Here is a 22,267-nt window from a genome sequence, read left to right on the forward strand (position 1 = left end):
TATATACAGTTTTATGATAAATGTATATAACATTGTTTATGTAAAGTTGGAAGTGGAATCCCTTCTCCCTTGCCAAAACACAATCCTCTAAACACAGACCTCAGTATGAAGATAGCAGAGTTGCATCAAGGCCACTTTACTGAAACAATGCCACATACTTATCTTTATTTTGGAGATAGCTGGATGATCCAGCTTGCAAAATTGGGGCCATGTCATGAGGATGCTCCCTAATTTCTTGTCAACAGCTCCAAAACTAGGTCTGTTAAATACTGGTTAATTGAATAGTCACGTAACCTCATGAATTCTTATCGGTTAGTCAACTATTCTATAGTCCTCAGGCAGGGCCGGCAGCCAGTGCACTCTGGCCTCGCTCCGGAAGAGCCCACTGCAACTCTGCACTGCTACCTCCGTATCAGAGTTTCATGAGGGGAGCCAGTTTAAAAAACAGTTCCACTTGCAGACTAGCTGCCTGTTGCCCTGTGCTGCTGCCTCTGATAAAGAGGCAGCTGCGCAAGGTGGCAGCAGCCTCTGTCCAGGGGTGGAGGGCATGTCTGAGCTCCTGGACCTGGCCTGAGCCAGGCTGCTTGCCCAACCAACTCCTAATACACTTTAAATGCAGAGCCACAGAGAAGGGGTAGGTCCAGGACCCGTTGCAAGCCAGGACTGAGCCGGGCCAGCCTACTAAAAAATGTACTGGCAGGTGGGAGGGAGGGAAATGCGTGTAGTTTATGGGATTAACCTATAAGCTTTTGCTTATTGGTTAATCAATGACACTAATTACATCCCTATCCAAAACAGAGTAAAGATGCCACCTACCAAAAGTGATGGCATTCCTCAGGCTACTCCTAGCAAGCCATATGGAGTTCTGGTGTAACAGGCACCAGAGATGACAACGGAGCTGTCTCTTCTATTAATTTACTACAAATCCAAACTGAACATTTTAAAGAGATGGAAACACATCCTTCGCTATCTACAGGTTTGGTCTAGATTCTGTCATTTTCTCCCTGCATAAGCAGCTGTCATTCAATTTTTTTTTCTGACAAGGGAGAAAAATTCAGCAGAAGGGATCTTCCATATTTTAACATTTTAAGTGACCTCACACCTTAAACGTATGAGGTACAATATCTGTAAAAATCTATGATGTTATTTAGAGACATGCCCCTTGATATTTCAAGATCTGAGCAAACCCACTGGTGCCAGCAAAGCAACTGAATAATAAATCACCAACTGGTTCACATTAAGTCAACTTGCTTAGTCAAATTATACCCTTTGTTGTGCCTGTGTACATTTTCTGGAATTAATGGGAATGAATTTTGGGGAATGAATGGCAGGATTCAGCACCTAACATTTTGCAATTTTGTTTGAATTTCCACAGGTATTGAAGTGTAACAATGGTATATTTTAAAAATCAAGTGCAATAGCATGGGGAAGACTGGTAAATAAAATCCATGAACCAACCACTTATATTTTCTGGAAGTCCTGAATTTGGAGACAAATTTCAGACTGTTAGTCTGTTTCAGGAAATTCAACGAGGAGTCCTGTAGCACTTTAAAGACTAACACATTTATTTGAGCATAAACTTTTGAGGGCTAGAAAGTTTATACCCAAACATGTGTCAGATGTGAAGAGCAAAAATATCACACTTTCTTGCTAGTCTGCATAACAATCATGTCTGCCTAAAGTAGGAATTATATCATGCCATCTGTGCAGATGTATCTGACAACGCTGACTCCAACCCACAAAAGTTTTTGCCCAAATAAATTGGTTGGTCTCTGAGGTGCCGCAGGACTCCTCATTGAATTTGGAGAGGTTTTGTTCTGTATATTCTTGATGGGAATCATTACTCCCTTTAACATAGCTATATGAACCAAGCTACAGTACTAGAATTAAAGTCAATAGGACTGCCTGAATAAGAAGGGCTGAATGTGGCCTAAAGCATGTAATTAATATGGTGATGTTAAAGTGCTCTGGAAGCAGCATTTCATTACGAGACAAACCTTTCACACTCTTGATTAGGGTGATCCTTTTTGTTTGACTGCCATCGTAATTTTATAAAACACCACAGAGCAGGGCTTAATATTAGAACACAACAATGAAACTGCTGTGGGTAGGACATGGAGGTTAGACCAGTTTGTGCATTTGCAGGTATAATTCTCCCGTTGGAACTGAGCTTTTGTTGTATATTTTTTTCATCTCCACCAGCCCTGAACCACATTCTCACAACAATGTTAAGTCAGGAATATGACCCTTAAGTACTTCCTAATGTATGTTGCTAAGAATGGGAAACTGGTCTCCCCGTTCCTGCTTGCAGGGCAAGCAATGTTCATTTGGAGATTTGAAAATAATGGTCACAGTACACTGATGCGTTTTGTTGACTGAAATTGAGTTAATTTCTGATTTACACTAGACAAGGGGAAAGGAAAATCAGGCCCATTAGCGACACGTCCCCTAGCCTGGCAACAACACTTTCCAATTTGCACATGCAGTACCAATCCATGATAATGGGAAGCCATCTGTTTCTATGGCAATGGTGACAGCCAGAGGTGTTAGTACTACACCACTGCAAAAAGGAGGAGCATGCTCTTCTGTCAAGTTACATCACCATTGTAGACATTTGTTAATTAATTTCCCACGTAAGACACAAAAAAGTTCAGTTTCTACATCTTATCTGCAAACTAATAATACTCGTGTAGTGGGTTCGTTTTTGCCACTATTGTAAGTGTGTAAAAGAAAGAGACAGAGGGTATGTCTACACTACTCCGCTAGTTTGAACTAGCGGGGTAATGTAGGCATACCGCACTTGCAAATGAAGCCCGGGATTTGAATTTCCCGGGCTTCATTTGCCTAAGCGGGGCGCCGCCATTTTTAAAACCCTGCTCGTTCGAACCCCGTGCAGCGCGGCTACACGGGGCATGAACTAGGTAGTTTGAACTAGGAAGCCTAGTTCCAACTACAGTTACTCCTCATTCCACAAGGAGTAACGGTAGTTCGAACTAGGAAGCCTAGTTCGAACTACCTAGTTCGTGCCCCGTGTAGCCGCGCTGCACGGGGTTCGAACGAGCGGGGTTTTAAAAATGGCGGCGCCCCGCTTATGCAAATGAAGCCCGGGAAATTCAAATCCCGGGCTTCATTTGCAAGTGCGGTATGCCTACATTACCCTCCTAGTTCGAACTAGGAGGGTAGTGTAGACATACCCAGACTGTGGATGTAGCACCCATTTACCCTTTAATTACACTGTTGAAATATTGTACAGGCGACCCCTGCACTTACGACCTAATTGGTTCCTGGAGAACCGTCATAAGCCAAACCCTTATTTCCCATAGGCGCAATGTTATAAATGTTAGTTCTGTTCCTGGAAATCCAAAATTGACTACAGAAATGGAGGAAAACTAAACTAAATAGTTCAAATAATGCACAAAAATAACTAAAAAGTAAAGACCGGTAGTGGAGACACATGCAGTTCAAGAAGCAGCTGCAGACTGGCGAGTCTGCCTGACTTTGTACGTTTCCTGTTTTGGGATGATGCGTGACATCTACGTCGTACATTGTCATAGATGTGAGCTGCGAACGTAAATTGGGGGGGTTTTAGGAGCTATCTCACATGAAAAAAATGGTTGTAAATGTGGGGGATTGTAAGTAAGGCGGCTGTAAGTCAGGGGTTGCCTGTACTGTATTTGCAGATGTAAAGGTGATTGTTTTCACCCTTAAAGTCTAGAGCATAACTGACATATGAAACTCTTCTTGGGCTAGATAATCTCTTCTTAAAAGTGCTGAGCTACTATGAGAACTGAGTGAAATTGGCATTCTGATGTTACATATTTATTGCCTCAATAATTCCCAAATAAAACTTATTCAGTTTTGAATAAGCTAGTTTTGAAGGCTACCAACCATCTAAACTCAACCTGGGATCTGAAAGTCAAATGGAGTTTTTTTTCTGGCTCATAGATTAACACCATCAGGCTGTGTCTAGACTGGGAAGTTTTTCCGCAAAAGCAGATGATTTTGCGGAAAGCTTGCCAGCTGTCTACACTGGCCGCTTGAATTTCCGGAAAAGCACTGACGATCTCATGTAAGATTGTCAGTGCTTTTCCGGAAATACTATGCTGCTCCCGTTTGGACAAAAGTCTTTTTCCGGAAGACTTTTGCGCAAAAAGGCCAGTGTAGACAGCACAGTACTGTTTTCCGCAAAAAAGGCCCTATCACAAAAATGGCAATTGGGGCTTTTTTGCGGAAAACCGTGTCTAGATTGGCCACGGACGCTTTTCTGCAAAGAGTGCTTTTGCGGAAAAGCATCCTGCCAATCTAGATGTGCTTTTCTGAAAATGCTTTTAATGGAAAACTTTTCCGTTAAAAGAATTTTCGGAAAATCGTGCCAGTGTAGACGTAGCCTTAGAGTTTCCTTAATCTGAACTTGATTAACAATTTTGCTGATCATTAATGAGCCAGAATAGATTCCATTTCAGTCTCTTGGTCCTGTATTCGATCTCCAGAGCTAACAAGTATAAAAGACAGGAAATACTTATTTTACTCAGTAAATTAAGTAGATATCATGAATACACAAGTGAGCTGTTCTCTGAACATGGCAATTTTTTTATTCCAGCAAGTGTTATTATTCTGAGTAGACCATACTTGACATTCTTGACCATTTCATTTCAGATGGTGGGAGAGCAATGTATTTAGTTGGGCCCACTGCTACGTTTTCAGTACTGTAATAATTTTAAGAACCTTACTCTGTAGTAGAATAAATATTTAAAAATCAAAGCTCCTGTTTCAGTATTATCAGTCTATCCGGCATCTCCTGTGCTTCCGTACCACCAGTCACATTATTTACACAAATATGGGAATGTCATTGTTTCAAAAAATAAGGTTACATAAATTAAAAGTGTCAGTCACAAATAGCACCAATTAAATAAGTCTCACTAGTGACCATGGAGATCCTCATATATGGATACTACACCAAACATTCCCAGTCGTGCATTCAGGAGTGCTGGAACAATTTGCATAATGGGGGTGCTGAGAATCATTAAATCAAATAGTAAACCCTATACATAATGGAAATCACTTCAAGCCAGCACCCCCCACACCACAAATTCCAACATCTATATATGCAGTCTGGTACTACCTAGCCCTACAGTTTCCTGAAGACATTTCAGGAATATCTCTTTCACATGGGGGGACTTGAGGGGCGAAACAGCCCAATACCTACCAGCCCAAAGTTCCTGTATAATGATCAGTATTTTCCTGCAGTTCTCAGACTGCAACCCCCTTCCAGTATGGCCCCAACAAGATGCCAGGTAGTACCAGGAAAACAAGTAACATGACATTTCATCTGAAGAAATGGGTTGTGCCCATGAAAGCTCATGATACCATCTACATGTTTTGTTAGTCTTTAAGGTGCTTCTAGACTATTTGTTGGTTTTTAAGTTTTTCCGGTTACAGACTAACTTGGCTACCCCTCTGATGCTCTCTTGACTATAATTCTTCCAATTGTGTTGCATCTGAGCTGTTCTGTAAAACCTATGGTGCTCTCTGATTTATGCTGTGTGCCTAACACTTCCATCTCTTTCTCTTTCCCAGTGAACTTTGTAAAGGATCAATTTCTGTCTGTGGCTTCATATACACAATTCTAACTGAACACAGTAGAAGCTGCAGGCATATAGCCAAGGGCAGAACTAGAGGCAAAGTTATTAAACATAGCATAATTTTAATCTCCTGTTTATGAATAACATAATTCCCCACACTGCAAGATGTGTGGAGCAAGGTATCAGATAAGGGCAAGCTTTTGTTAAGACAGTTTCTTTCAGTTGAAATGACATCAACAGATTTACACACACACACACACACACACACACACACACCCCCCAAGATCATTTCCAAGTATGTGTACCACTTGCAGAGCAGACACACTGAAAGCACCACTGCCTAAAGGAGCCGGAGTTTATCTCATACCACACTCCCTTTCTCATCCAATACAGTTGTGCGCTTTTCAATTAAATCCTCAGTAGAAAGTTAGAGTTTCTAAAGAAAGGTTAAAAGCAGAAAGAGAGGAACATGTACAAATGTTCAGGCTTCTTTCCTTTCTTTGTAGGTACCTGATCTGAAATATGGATCACCTTTCTCTAACTAATCACTAAATTTCTGCTGTTTCTAGTTTTTATACTTTGCAAAATCTATTGGTTAAAAAGATAGTATTTGGTAAAGGTGCTTTGCCCATGTCCTCACACTAAGAATCTGCATTTTTTTGAACACTTTTGGGGACTTTGATGACTAAGAATATTTTACATAATATAGGACTCATGGTAGACTCAGGAGGCGCACTACCCTCTTGTGCCCCTGCCAAAATTGTAATAGTTATATGGGTGCCTCTCATGCCCCTGCCCTATTCCTCTGTACGGCCTTCCCTGCATTCACTTCCCTCATAATAAACAAATCACCTTTGCACCATAAAATATAGAATTGCTGGTACTTTGTTGTGGACCTTTTTAGCCAGCAGTTTAGGGAGGTTGTTTTTACTATAAATCATAGCAACTGTGATTTGCTCACAACAAAAGTGCGTATGAAACTAACTGGTTAGTCTAATCATTTACAGACTTATCTTTTCAATAAATGATGGACCAAGATAAAATGACTTTGCGCTTTCAACTGAATCATAACTAAATGTGGAAAACAGCACGTGCAACAAAGTGGGATGTTTCCATTCACTGTTGTGCCAACAGCTCAAACTATTACAGATTTACTCTCCTAATCACCTTTTGCAATCTTCAGTCCATGTGGCATTTGGAAGATAGTAAAACTATCCAGGTGCGTCATGTATCAACTGTGTAAAAATACTGGCTAGCAAGCTTGGTTATCATTTGTAGTGTTTATTTGGTACCATTATTCAGTATGAGGTCTCCTTCAGGGTTAAAAAAGGGGTAACAATTGAAGGTACTTCACATCAATAAAACAAGGTATCACTTAATGGCATGATGGTACAGGAGAGAAAAATCGAACAGCAGCAGAAAGCAATGCAGAAATAACGGATATACCTAAGTGTCTGATGATAGACTCCCTGGGTATGTCTACATTACCACCCTAGTTCGAACTAGGGTGGTAGTGGAGACATACCCCCTGATAGGAAAGTAAAGGTGGGCACTTCTGTAGCCCTTTTTCTTACCTCTCAGAATATGTACATTTCCTGCTGTTTGGAAGATTGCTGTCTAATGACACCACAGTGCTTAGACTCTGCTGTGAGGGGTGCAGTACAAGATCCTGAATAAAACAAAATTTCTCACTCCACGCTAACCATGCCCAAAACATACAGGTGTATACTGAATAGACTACTGTGTCTCAGCACTTCTGCCTCAGAAAGACCTGTGTAGAGTTGGTGAAACATTCCTATAAACTTTTGCACACACACTTTACTTTCATCTTGGCAGGCTTAGGCAAGGAAAAGAAAATATTTTTTCTTACTTTACTCTAAAATGTTCATTCTATTGGCAATACCCTCTACTTCCTTCTACAAAATAATTTAAAAACCTGCTACAAAGAGAGACATCTGAACTAGAATTCATTTACAAATTCAACACTATCAATTTAGGATTGAATAAGGATCTCAACTGTTTAACACAATATAAAGGCAATTTCCCCCTCTCTGAATATTCAGATCTCCAATCCAAATGCTATGACTGATGCATTTTCACCCTGACTTCATTAGCGTTATTAACACAAGCAACTTCTTTCATTATATATACTCCTGCTTCCTGTAAGGGTGTGTCTAAACTACACTCCGCTTCATTTGCATAATGGCGTCCGCTTTTTTTTTTCTAAACCGGGCTTTTCGAAAAAAACCAGCAGTTTAGACAGGGCATTTTCGACAGAACTACCCTATTTCGAAAGATCCTGTACTCCTCATTTTTTGTTGATGTACTAATTTAACTTTACTCCCCAGTGCTTCCTGGGGCTCTATTACTTTGAATGACTCTGGGGAGTAGTTATTTCAAAATAGCAGCAGTGGAGCATCCATACTAACCCTATTTCAAAATAACTATTGCAAAATAAGTGTTATTGCTCATGGAAAGCAGGAATTATTATTTCAAAATAACCAGCCCCTTATTTTAAAATAACAGGCTTAGTAGTGTAGATGCTCCACTGGTTATTTCAAAATAAGGGGAGTTAGATAATAAGTATAGACCAGGGCTAAAATGCCCCAGGACTCCTCATTGCTGTCACAAAAGGTGAGCAATCATCCTGAAGAATGATTCTTAAATATAATGTATACCATGTAATCTGCCTTCATAACAACTCACACCCTTTTCTCCACACTTTCCAGAAGTTCCCCTTTCTCCTTTGCTCTGCCCTTGAATTTATCTCCCCATTACTCTTCCATTTATATCTCCTCCTCCTCCTCCACCCACCCCCGCATTCCTTTCTCTCTGCCCTACTTTCCCCCTGCATATGCTCCAGTTACCCAAAAACTTGAGGTTTCCAATGCCATACCTCTGGCAGGTGTTCAGTGCTCTCCCTTCTCTGAGTTTTCAATGACAGCCCCTCATGTTTAATATAATCATGAGAGGAGCTCAGAATGGAGAGGCAAGTGCTTCTACAAGGTCCAGGAATGGAGAGAGATGGACTCTGCTATCAGTGTTCCTTGTAAGCTGAGCACTTGGGCAGCCACCAGAAATGCTGCCCTGCTGATTAGCAGAGTGCCTAAAGCCAGCAGCATGTGTTTTACTGCTGGTGCACATCCCCATATGTCTCAGTGCACATAACATTTATTCCACTCATGGATGGAAAAAAAAAGAGAGCAAATTGTCTGCTACCTCTTCTCCCTAGCAGCAGCTACCCTTGGCAGCCCCTGGTTTCTCTCCCCTGCTGAATACACTTCCTTTTTTATACCCTGCTCCATTTAGCTCCATACACTGAGTAGGTATCTACAGGTGTTTCACAAGTGCTATTCTAGCCCTACATGGAGGTACACCTTCCCACTATTAATAACTTTCCATGTCACTTACTCCTATTCTTTGCTTTCCTAATCAGTGTTTAACCCCTGACAAGGAAAGTTTCTTCAACTTCTGTACAATGGGACAAACACTTACCCATCAGCGTTACACGGATGTAGTGATGAGTAATTTCATAGAATCACGGATGTAGTGATGAGTAATTTCATAGAATCACAGATGTAGTGATGAGTAATTTCATAGAATGTAGGGCCTGAAAGGGCCTTGAGAATGTGGCAGGACCAAGTCAACCTAGATCATCACTGACTGGTGTTTGTAAAATGTGTTCTTAAAAACCTCCCATAAGAGAGATTTCAAAAATCACTTTTGGAAGCCTATTCCACATCTTAACTATCATTACAGTGAGACAGTTTTTCCTGATATCTAATTTAAATCTTCCTTGTTGCAGATTAAATCCATTACTTCTTGTCTTACCTTCAGTGAATATGGAGAACTATTGATCATGATCCTCATTATAACTCTTAATATATTTGAAGACCCTTAATAAACTTGAAGACTTATCAAGTCACCCTAGGAGTATTTTTTTTTCTCAACTCCATCTAAGGCCTCACCAGTATGGAGCAGAACAGGACTATTAGCTCCTATGTCTTAAATGCACCACTCTCATTAATACAACCCAGAATGATATTATTAATCTTTTTTGCAACTACATCACATTATTGACTCTCATTCATTTTGTGATCCACATACCCCTAGGTCCTTTTCAGCAGTATTACCCAGCAAGCTATTCCCCATTTTGTAGTTCTCATTTGACTTTTTCCTTCATAAATGAACTACTTTGCATTCGCCTTTATTGAACTTCATCTTGTTGAATTACACCAGCTCTCCAATTCGCTAAGGAAGTTTTGAATTCTAATCCTATCTTCCAAAGTTATTACAAACCCTCTCAGTTTGGCATCCTCTGCAGTTTTTATAATGTACTCTCCTCTCCATTATCCAAGTCATTTATGAAAAATATGAATAGAACTCATGCCAGGACTGACTCTTGTGGGCCCCATTAATTATGCCCATTCAGTTTAACATTAAAACACTGATAATGACTCTGAGTATGGTCTTTCAACCAGTTGTGCACCCACCCTTATGAGAATCCAATGTGCAACTGTTTCAGAAGCATAACTATCATTGGCATATCACAGCTGCTGCTTCCCTCCATCCAATCAGGCAGTAATCCTGTCAAAGATGGAAAGTAGCATTGATTTCTCAAGAACAAATCATGCCAAATCCCACCCATTATCCTAAAGGTGCTTACAAATTGATTGTTTAATAATTTATTGTGGTATTTTTTCAGGTATCACAGTTAGGCTGACTGGTCTATAATTCCCTTTTTGGTCATCTTTGCTACCCTTTTTTAAAAGACAGGCAAACACAGTACCTTTATCCAGTCCTCCAAGCTCACACCCTCCAGAAGATCTCAAAGCAACTTACAGTTATTCATATCTTTCCCTCACATCAGGATAGTTTGCAGTTGTGCCTGTAATACTCTCCCTGAGAAACTGCTAGCTCTCCTGAACTCTTTTTTCCCTTAGATTGTCTTCTAATGAGACCGTATCTACCAGTACTCTCAGAGGGTATGTCTACACTACAGTGTTATTTTGAAATAGCTTATTTCGAAATAACACGTCTACACACAAAATGCATTTCAAAATAGCATTTGGTTATTTCGAAATAGTGCGTCCACACTGAGTGGACTCTGAATTGCATTTAAGGCTGGCCGGAACCAGTTCCGGCAGGATACCAGGTCAGGACTTACTGTGTGGGGCTGCTGCCTGAGGCTATCTGAGGTCTGTGCTTAAAGGGACCCCTCAGACAGCCAGTTCTCAGGTTTTCCTGCTTGCTTGTCTACCTTGATGAGGGACAGCAAAGCATTTTGTCTCTGTGTGCTCTGGTTGCTCTCACTTGAGACACCACAGCACTCTGCAACATGGAGCCAGAGCTGCCCCTGGACACTCTGGTGCTTTTCTTGGACGTGTTGCTGCGAGCCTGGCTGCACTTTCTGCAGGCTGCCATCTACTCAGCACTTATTTCAAAATAGCTATTTTGAATTTGGCATTATTCCTCATAGAATGTGGTTTACCAAATTCGAAATAAGCATTCCGCTATTTCCTTAGGAAAGTTATTTCAAAATAAGGGCTGTTATTTCAAAACAACTTTGCTGTGTAGACATACCCAAAGAGAGAGAGAGAGAGAGCACGTGTGTGTGTGTGCACAAACCCAGATTCTGTCTCACTTACTCAGGTGTCTCAGGATCTGGCCCATAGATGTTGAAATGATATAAGATGTATTGTATTACAGTGGAAGATTACAAGATGGTAAGGTTATTTGTTTGGGTTTTGTTTTGTTAGTAATGTTTCCAATTCATTCTTCACTACTTTCAGTTCTCTTCTGAAGGATACCAGCCGGACCTGGTGACTTATTTCAATTGAAGAATATCAAAGTGCAAGGTGTTTTTGAGAACAATGACAGTCTATTGAATTTCTCCGCATGTTCCATCATCTTTATTTTTGGTGCCTTTCTCTCTGATTGTGTTTCATCTTTATTACCTGTAACATTCATCTCTGAAACATGCAGGAATAATAACCTTATGGCTTACTCAGATTATTAAGTTACCCTATTTCCTTGCAGGCAACCACTATTAAACCTGTATTGAATTGTACAGCTCTCACAGCAGAAGAATTTTGCCATCACTCTCTATGATGGAATCTGCCACAAATAATTTGGGGCCAGATTCTGCCACTTTTATTCACAGGGAGTACTCATTTACTATGTGAGTACACTATCCCCAATTTTATATGGATAAAAATGGCAGAATCTGGTTCTTTGTCTTCTCTGACCACTTAGCGCTGTAGTAGCCCCATATTTAAAGATTTCTTATCATTTGTTCATATCTTTGGCTACTTGTTTTTCAGATTTTCTCCTAGCACTCTTAGGACCCTTTACACTCAAAATTAAATATAAGTTTTGTGTTAGTAGGGACTTCAGGTTTGGGCTCTCTATATTTTCCACATCATACTTATTAATTCTTATATTCCTGGCTCACTTGGGCTGGGCTGGATTACCGTGGAGGAGTGGGTATTTTTGTTTTGTTTTTCTGAGTAATTTCACGTCCCTTGCCATTTAACCATACTGTTTTGCCTTCTCACCTTTGGTTTCCTTCTGTGACTATAATGAGACATTCATTAGGAAACCTCTGTGTTGATTCTGTGGCTTTTTAATCTTTTTCCTTTTTTCATTCTAACATCCTCTCCTTTTTAAAGTCTCCTTTCTTGAGGCATAGTGTCTTATGATGTGTCCCTGCTGTGAGGATGTCTATCTTAATTACACAAAAGTCAGAGTAACCCAGTGGTTTTGCCACACTCCCATCCTGTAATACTCCTGTTAATGAATACTAAATCAAAACAATCAATTGAAAATATGTATCTCTGAGTTATAAGAGAACATATTCTGTTTTTGTGGGGGGGCATAAGCAACTATTTTTGTGCATCTAAACTAAAACTATTATTTTATTTTCATACTTAAAGCATAAGTATTACTTTTTCATTTTGAAGCTTTACAGCATTTCAGCACAACAGATTTTTTTCTCCAAAAAACCTTAGCTTATAATGGAATTCCAGGCAGTTCTTTTACTATAATGTGAAGAATGTGATGCCATAATTTGTATGTTAGAAGGATTTGTAAACATGCCTGTTATCTGGGGATATAATGCTGGCAAACTTGTGTGTGAGAGAATATTGTGTTCACATGAGCAAATGTTTTTATAAACTAGTGCTGGCATACATTCTTAAAGTAAAAGCTTCCATCAGTAACTTTAATCCCACAGGTACCAAATGGGAATATTCTTATGTTTTATACCAAACCATAGTCAGTAAATCCTATACTTAGAAACCCTCATCTAAAGTATGATTGTACTGCCATCTACTATCAGCTACTTTATACAGCTGATTAGCTGGTCATATAGGCTCTTTACAATGGCAAAAAAGTGGGGAGACTTCAATATTTAGGGGCATGGTGCCTGGATGCATGGTGCCAACATGAAGTTAGCTTCTCTTTCCCAGATGAGGTGTGTGGCGGGGGTGCATGTTAGTTTTGTTTTTATTTGGTGATATTACTCCTAGCTGCAAATGCATTATGTGCTGTAATGTGTTATCTGTGAAAAATCTGGAGTAGGGATGTTACATGTCATTTAATAATTGTGTAACTGAACCAATTATTAACAGTTACACGATAATTCTATAGTCCCTGGGGACAGGGACGGAAGGCCACATCAGAGGCAACAGTGCAGGGGGGCAGCAGCCCCTGTCCAGAGGGGATCTGAGCTCCCCACAGACAGAGGCTGTGCCAGCATCCCTGCTGCCTCTGATACAGAGGCAGCAGCACGGGGGAAGGGTGCCTCCATGAAGCCGGTACTCAGGAAGGACATCACCAGCTCCTGCCTCCACCCGCCTCCGTGGGAGGCAGCAAGGAGGTGGGGGGACAGGAGGTGCCACGGAGCCAGCATGCACAGAGAGCCGGCTTGAAAGCCAGCTCCCCCAGCATATCTGCTCCTGCCTGACCTCCCCCCAGTTCCCGTTGCTGCCTCTAATAAAGGGGGTGGGCAGACAGCTCTGTGGAATCCACTGCTGATGGGGAGCTGGCTAAAAGGACAGCTCCCCACTGGCACTAGCTCCCGCTTCTCCCCCCCTTCCCCACTGCCTCTGATACAGAGGCAGCAAGGGGGGGGTGCCTGTAGTCGTTTGGATTAATCGATACACCCAGGCTTATTGGTTAATCATTTAAATGACTACACACTAACATCCCTAAACTAGAGCTATCAAATCATATTTGTCTGGCAAATGAATCCTAGTACACCTTAGTTCCAAGAATAAGACTCCCTCCCATCCTATAGGACAGGTTGTATTTTAAGGGAACGGGGTTTTATTATTGCAACACTGCTCATGCCTAGTAAGTTTAAGACAGCTACATGGAAAGGTGGCCGTGCCAAGGACTAACGTGGTGGAAATACCCACTCCTGAGCACTAGGAAGAGCAATAAGGGTAGAATTCAAGTGAAGATTCTCAAAGGCACGTATGTCGGTCAAATGCCATATCTTTGAAACTCTCTCTCTAAACCATGGGGGCTCTACATACAAAATGTAAGCAGTGATAATCCTGATACCAGGAAGGAACTAAGGTCTGATGTGTAGCCACTCTGCTGTCAAATGCTGGTATGCCAAGGGCACTCTAGAGAGAGGCCCAGCTGTTCCCCATTTGCTATTTTATTCTGTTCAGATTCTTCCACTGTGCTCATCACCCGACTACGTAAACACATTCTGATAGTTACAATACTTAATGCGCTATCATGTGTCATGTAGGGTTTCTCTCTCATCCTTTTCCCAGGGGTAAAAAATGTGTGTGGAGTGCAGTGCTTGCTGTTTAATTATGCAACTTTGACTTTGCTGACATAAGACACACATCTGTGAATGGAAGATGGAGAGATGTGAGAGTCTGGGCTCTCGTGGGAGTTCATTCCAATCTGGAACTAGCTCCCAAAGGGCTTCTGTCTCTTGTATAGACAAGGTTTACCCTGGCTAAGCGCCATTGTGCCTAAGGCAGGAAATTATCAACTGCTATCCTAATCCCAGAATTGTAGTCAAACTTTTAGGTGTTCTGAGCCTAGAGAGGGCTTCAAAGGTATGGACCAAAACCTTGAATTTGATTTTATATTCCATGGGATGTCAACATAAAAGAACACATGACAACTGTAATGTGCTAGCAGTACCCCTGTTGTTTACAAGACATGTTGTCAGATGCAGATGACCAGATATATAGCAGGGAAAACCTGCTGCTGCCTTAGAAGACAAGGAGAAATGTGTAGTTGTGGAGGAGAAAACCAATAACAGTATTGTCCCTGAATAAGTCAGGCTAGTAGAGAGGGGAGGGGAGGAAAGGCAAAAGCAAAATTTTACTGCAAGTAGTGGAAGGCTTTGCAGTCTTTCCCCATAGAATCTTGAGCTCCTCACAGTTTACCAGCCACATCCCTTCCTGTCTTCATGCTGACCAAGTCTTCCCTATTGCAGCAAGAATGCAGCAGAAAATTTGAGGGCCTACTTATAATATCACTTACACTATTTTTATAATGGTGATTCTCTAGAGTTACTCCTGATTCAAAATGGTATGCACGAGATCAGAGGTAGGCCCAAGAGTTTAATACTGGGAGTTACAGCAGGACTTTTCCTCTCCCACATGTTTTTCTGTGGGAGAGAATGACTTGGCCCAGGAATGACTGTATCTTTGACCTCTCTTTTTGCATTTGTGTGTTCTCTCTGTCCATGGTCAGAAGGATGTTAATCTTGGTTGTCTCTTGCTTATGCATATTGTCTGTGCATTAAAATGCTTTGTAATATTCTAAACCCCCAATTTAGATATACAAAGCCCTATTTTTGGGTAACTGTCAAGCTCCCCTAATAAATTACTCACATTCTTGCACGGAATCATTGTAAATCAAAAAACTGTGCTCACTCTCTATAGAGATCAGGCCCAGCCAAATAGTTTGTGGGGCCCAAAGCAGCATGCTATGGTTGGCTGAGCCGCATGGCCATGCGTCTCTCAGTCAGGGCAGCAAGTGAACGGTCGGTGGGCAGTGCTGGGAGCTGGGCAGTGCGGGACCCTGAATGCGCGGGGCCCAAGGCAACCACCTTGCTCGCCTTGCCCAAAGGCCAGGCCTGCTAGAGATTTACTTTACAGGCTTTTCTATGGCACTCCTCACCATAGAAACTGAACATTTTGGAGATATTAATGTCCTTGCCCAAGCCAGGTGTACTGAATCCTCTCCTATGCCTTCCTAGCATACCATGCTATCCTCCACCCTTGCTGTCACAGGCCTTTTTATGGCTTTTGAAAAGGCAAGATACTCTGAAGGATCATTCTCTGTTTCACATTTTTTTCATTTTCTCTTGATTTCAATCCAAACTTAATAGCCTTGATAAGTTTCATAATTCAGTAATAGCTATCTGATATTTTTCTTAATCACTGATTTGTGTAAAGTTAATGAATGTTGAGTGTGGTAAACTTCCTCCATGCAAGAGTCAGAAGACTGTAGAAAAAAAAGCAAAAACTTTATCAGAACAATTACAAAACCTTTTCCTGTAGACATTCTACTAGACTAGAAGTGCTTTTCTAGAGAATAGAAATCTCTTTGTAGTGTAGACATGCCCTAAGAAAAATGAAGCTGCCACTATTGATCTTCCAGGTTTCAAATTAGTGGGTCCAGTTAAGACAGCTAATTCAAACTGAGAGGGGCACTCCAGTCGATGCCAGTAGTGGAAGGGGGAGTCGAAGGGGGAGTGTTCTCCCTTCGACTTCCTGCAGTGTGGACAATGCCAAAAGCTGAGTTAAGCTACTTCAACTTCGCTACACAATTAACGTAGCTGAAGTTGCGTATCTTAATTCAACCTTGTCCAATAGTGTAGACATACTGTCATAGGAATGACTCAGGCAGAAAGAGCTGTTTAAATAGTCAATTTTAAATTTATTAATTGAAATTATTAAAAACAAAGTCTTAGATGATTTGCACATCCTGTGGATTGATAAGAAGCCCTTTATGTATATTTGCAATCTCTTGCAACCTGGAGCAAAGAAAACACCAGAGAAACTAATACCTATGCAGTTTTGCAATCTCTAATTTATATGAGACCTTGCTCACACAAGAAGTCCCTTGGATTTCAACATGGATAAAAACAAAATAGCTTTACATTTATTTGGTGGATTGGGCCCCATAGGATTCCTTGTATCACAACTGTGATTTTCAATAAACTAAAACCAAAGATGCATACAGGGAGGGAAAAATCAAAGGATGTGAAAGATTTCAAACTCACAAAGAGTTAAGGAGTACTTTTGAGATTATTAATCTTTGAATACAGGCAGTCCCCGGGTTACGTACAAGATAAGGACTGTAGGTTTGTTCTTAAGTTGAATCTGTATGTAAGTCGGAACTGGCGTCCAGATTCAGCCGCTGCTGAAACTGACCGCCAGTTCTGACTTACATACAGATTCAACTTAAGAACCCCAAGCTTCCCCAAGTCAGCTGCTGCTGAAACTGATGAGCGCTGATTCCAGGAAGCCTGGGGCAGAGCAACTCTGCCTCGGGCTTCCTGTAGTCAGCGCTGGTCAGTTTCAGCAGCGGCTGACTTGGACGCCTGGGGCAGAGCAGCTGGGGTGCTGCTGGGTTGCTCCAGTAGCACCGCTCCTCGGCGCTACTGGACCAACCCAGCAGCACCCCAGCTGCTCTGCCCCAGGCGTCCTGATTCAGCCACTGCTGAAACTGACCAGCAGCGGCTGAATCAGGACCTGGGGCAGAACAGCTGGGGTGCTGACGGGTTGGTCCAGTAGCGCCCAGAGTGGGTGCTGCAGGACCAATCCGCAGCGCCCCAGCTGCTCTGCTCCAGGGTCCAAAACAAAAGCCTGGTCTGCTGGGGGGGGCACACTATCTGCGCCCCCCCCCCCCAGCAGACCAGGGACACGGGGAGCAGAGCAGCAGCGGCAGCGGGGTGCCGTGCCTCTGAGGCTTTGCTCTGGCAAAGTCTCAGAGGCGCGGGACCCCCCCCCCCCCCGCGGCTGCTGCTTCAGTCCCGGTGCCTGTGGTCTGCTGGGGACGGTCCCCAGCAGACCACAGGCACCGGGTCTCAAGCGGCAGCAGCGGCGGTTCCCGCGCTTCTGAGGCTTTGCTCTGGCAAAGCCTCAGAAGTGCGGGAACCCGCCCGGTGCCCCTGGTCTGATGGAGACGGTCTCCAGCAGACCAGGGGCACCGGAGCAGCTTACGAACGGGGCTCTCTCGCCCCGGAGCTCGCAGGTAGCAATCCGCTACCTTGACCTCCGGGGCGAGAAAGCCCCGTTCGTAAGTGCGTAGGTCGGGGACTGCCTGTAGTCCCAAATCTTGCATAAAAATAACTTAATACAAACTGAATTCTCAACATGTGTCACATGAGAAACTTCTACCCAATAAATGGCTCTCTCTATCAATTGTTTCATCTTTGACAAATAAAACAACTATCACGCAAGAGGATTCTCTATACCCAATGCAGTTTTTTCGGTTCTTGTGCTTCAAACACTTTTCTCCTTGGATACTGTCCATTTGCTAACCACACTGACTAGAAGTGTTATTGCTTCCTGCCATTTGTCCCCTTTGTCCAATTACTATGGCCAGTCACAAGCATTCAAAAGTTATGAGTCAGACTCTACAAAAGTTTTTGCAGCAGGCACAGGTAAATAGCAGGTTCCCCCCAAAGGATCTGTACTGGGACTTGTACTGTTCAACACATTCTTATTTGCAAAAAAGGAGTAAACAATGAGGTGGCAAAGTTTACAGATATTATAAAAGAATTTACATCCAAAGCTCACTGTAAAGACTTACAAAGAGATCTCATAAAATTGAGTAAGGGTATGTCTACACTACAAAGTTAATTTGAACTAACGGAGCTTGCCCGGGACTGCAAGAGGCAGGCACCCGTGGACCTTGTCCACGACCTCCGCACTAGGCACAGGAAAGTGGCCATCTAGGGCAGGATAGCTGCCAGCCTGGCCACCCAAGAACAGGTGTGCATGAAAATCAAGGTGATCCACTGAGACCCCAGACCCTGAGCCCTGAGCTTAGAATGGCCATACTGGGTCAGCCCAAAGGTCCATCTAGCCCAGTAGCCTGTCTGCCGACAGAGTCCAACCCTAGGGACCCTGGAGGGGATGGACCGAAGACAGTGACCAAGCCATTTGTCTCATGCCATCCCTCTCCAGCCTTCCACAAACTTTGGGCAGGGACACCACTCCTACCCCCTGGCTAACACCACTCCATGGACCCAACCTCCATCACTTTATCTCACTTCTCTTTAAACTCTGTTCTAGTTCTAGCCTTCACAGCCTCATGCAGCAAGGAGTTCCACAGGTTGACTCTTTGTTTTGTGAAGAACAACTTTCTCTTACTAGTTTGAAGCCTGCTACCCATTCCTTTCCTTTGGTGTCCTCTAGTCCTTCTATTATGGGAACTAATGAAGAACTTTTCTTGATGCACCCTCTCCACCGCACACATGCTTTTATAGACCTCTATCCTATCCCCCTCAGTCTCCTCTTTTCTAAACTGAAAAGTCCCAGTCTCTTTAGCCTCTCTTCATATGGGACCTGTTCCAAACCCCTGATCATTTTAGTTGCCCTTCCCTCTCCCTCCCTCTCTCTTCCCCTCTTCCACCTCCTTTTCCCAGTCTCCTCGAGTTTTGTACAATAAAGAGAGATTCTATTTTTGACCACACATTTTCTTTATTTTGTACATCAGGAAGGGGGGCTAGGGAAGAGTAAGTGGAAGGAGGTGAGGAAGGAATGGGGTACGAGCCCCCGATGGAGAGGACTGGGCTGGCTCTGCGGGCCTCTGGAGGTGGAAGCCCTCCTGCAGCCCCCCCAATTGTCCCCTCTCCCCAGATGGCAGCCTGCAGCAAGTGCAGCCAGTCTGATGGCCGAGTGCTGTGATGTGCCCAGTGTGGGCACTCAGGGCACTCCAAGACAGGACTGCTTTGCAAGCGGGGAACCCCTGAGAACTGTCTGTCCAGGGTGGGGGTCGGGTCCCTTTAAGCACAGCCCTCGGCTAGCCTGAGGCAGGAGCTCCACACTCTAAGTCCTCATCTGATGCCCTGCCGGCACTGCTTCCGGCCATCCTTAACCCCGGTTCAGGGTCCACTTAATGTGGACATGCTAGTTCGAATTAGCAAAATGCTAATTCGAACTAGTTTTTTAGTCTGGATGCGTTAGTTTGAATTAGCTTAGTTCGAATTAACTAATTCAAACTAAGTTAGTTCGAATTAGCGCTGTAGTGTAGACATACCCTCACTGGGCAACAAAGTATGTCTAGACTACATGGCTCTGTCGCCAGAGCCATATAGATTAGTTTACTAGACATATCCAAATGAAGCGGTGATTTAAATAATCGCCACTTCATTTAAATTAAAATGGCTGCCACGCTGTGCCGATCAGCTATTTGGCGGCACAGCGCTGTAGTCTGGACGCTCCGCGGTCGACATCAAAGGCATTTGTCGACCTCCCCGGTGAACCTGATCCCACGAGGCATAACGGGGAGGTCAACAAATGCCTTTGATATCGACCGTGGAACGTCCAGACTACAGCGCTGTGCCGCCAAACAGCTGATCAGTACAGCGTGGCAGCCATTTTAATTTAAATGAAGTGGCGATTATTTAAATCACCGCTTCATTTGGGTATGTCTAGTAAACTAATCTATATGGCTCTGGCGACAGAGCCATGTAGTCTAGACATACCCAAAGGGGCAGACAAAATTCACTTTTGGTAAATACAAAGTCATACATATGGGATGGGGGGGAATAATCCCAACTATATATGATGGGATCTAAATTAGCTGTTACCACTCAAAGAGATCCTGGGGTCATAAAGAATAGTCATCTGAAAACATCTGCTCAATGAGCAGTTTAAAAACCTAACAGACAAGCCAGTAGAATATTAGGGATATATAATACTAGGGTTGCCGGGTGGGCGGGCTGGGCCATATTGAGGCTGGGCTGGCCCTCTTCCTCTGGTTGCAAGGGGGAAGCCACATGGCTCTGGTCCCCTGGCAGCTAGGTGCAAGGCTGCGCAGCTCCCTTGTGCCCCAGACCACTGGCGATGCCGCACATGTCCTGAATACCCCCAATAAGCCTGGGTTTATCTATTAATCCAAATGACTACACACACTCCCCTCCCCCTTGCTGCTCCACCCAAAGCCCCCACGACTCCCTCCCGCCCCAGACAGTGGAGGAGCCACACAGTTCAATTTCAATTTTGGCAGCCACCTGCCCTTGCGGTGGCTGCTGGAGGGACACTCAGGGTCCGACAGCCCGTGTGGCACAGAGCGGAGAGCAGATCATGGGGGAGAAGGGACAAAGTAGGGCAGCTGCATGGCCCCTCCCTGGAGCACGAGGAAGAGGGGAAGCCACATGCCCCAGGAGCCACACAACTTGCTCCCGCCACTTCAGGCCTCACCAGGGCAGATCAGAACATGGGGAAGGCCTCACGGATTGGGGCTCCCATGGACCATGGGGAAAGGGAGGCCATGGGGCTGAGGGTAGAGGGAGGGGTCACGGGACACAGAGTGACACATGCCGTCACTCTGTCTTCCTGATGGAAAAACCTTTTTGAAGTATAGTAAGATGACTGAAATGTCATAATCCCACTATATAAATCCATGGTACTCCCAACCCTTAAATACTGTGTGTGGTTCTGGTTGCCCCACCTCAGAAAAGACATACCGTATTTTCCGGTGTATAGGGCGACTGGGCGTATAAGACGACCCCCTAATTTTTTAATGAAAAGATAGGGTTTCATCTTATACCCCAGCGCCCCTCCGCCTCCTTTGCTCCCGGTGTCCCTGGTCTGCTGGAGACGGTCCCCAGCAGACCAGAGGCACCGGGAGCAAAGCCGCAGCAGCTTTGCAAAGCCTCGGGGGAAGCCGGCGGGGGGGCATCCCAGGCGCGCCTGGGATGTATACCCGGCGTACAAGACGACCCCCGATTTTTGGGGGATGTTTTTTAACATCAAAAGTCGTCTTGTACGCCGGAATATACGGTATTACAATTGGAAAAGGTACAGAGAGGACAACAAAAATGTTTCATACCCCTCCTTAGCTTCTGTATGAGTAGAAGTTAACAAGACTGAGAATGATCAGTTTAGAAAAGGGACAACTGAGGGGAGGTATGGTAGAGGTCTATGAATGGTATGGGGAAAGTGAATAAGGAAGTGTCATTCATCCTTTTACATACCCCAAGAACCAAGGATCACCCAATGAAATGAATAGGCAGCAAATTTAAAACACAAGTAGGCATTTTTTTTCCCCCAGAACACGGCATCAAACGGAACTTGTTGCCAGAAGATGTTGTGAAGGTCATAAATCCAAGTGATTTCATACAAGAATTAGATACATTTATGGAAGGTAGCCATCGATAGACACTGAAGAGCTGCAGCTCACAAGCGTGGGCTTACAGAAGAGAAACTAATAGGTGTGATCACATTGGCTTGACCAAGCTAATCCCCATTACAGCCAGGATGCAGTGCCCTCCAGCAGTAAGTAGAGCAACCTGTGGTAGGGATTTTGATTGGTCTTCCTTTCTGACCATATTTAAAATGACTCCTGGCTTCCTGAGTGTTAATCTTGGCATGTGAATTCTATATCCACTTTACTCCACTCTTCCAGCTCTCTCTTTTAGGTACTTATATGGTCTTCACCATAGCATCTGCGTGCCTCCCAAGTAC

At 43.5% G+C, this 22,267-nt stretch overlaps 1 protein-coding gene across 4 annotated transcripts in view; it reads left to right on the forward strand.

Annotated features, from left to right (window-relative positions):
• AGTR1 (angiotensin II receptor type 1) overlaps positions 1 to 22,267 on the forward strand; it is a 68,469-nt gene that overhangs the window by 1,186 nt on the left and 45,016 nt on the right. Inside the window, exon 2 of one of the 4 annotated variants that reach the window (XM_075937686.1) lies at positions 799 to 976. The exons of the other annotated variants lie outside the window; for them this stretch is intronic. The gene's annotated coding sequence lies outside the window, so the exon portion shown is untranslated. The remainder of the gene's footprint in view (positions 1 to 798; positions 977 to 22,267) is intronic. 4 annotated transcript variants of the gene reach the window in all.

Source organism: Pelodiscus sinensis, chromosome 10, assembly GCF_049634645.1.
Source record: "Pelodiscus sinensis isolate JC-2024 chromosome 10, ASM4963464v1, whole genome shotgun sequence".
Taxonomy (NCBI): domain Eukaryota; kingdom Metazoa; phylum Chordata; order Testudines; family Trionychidae; genus Pelodiscus; species Pelodiscus sinensis.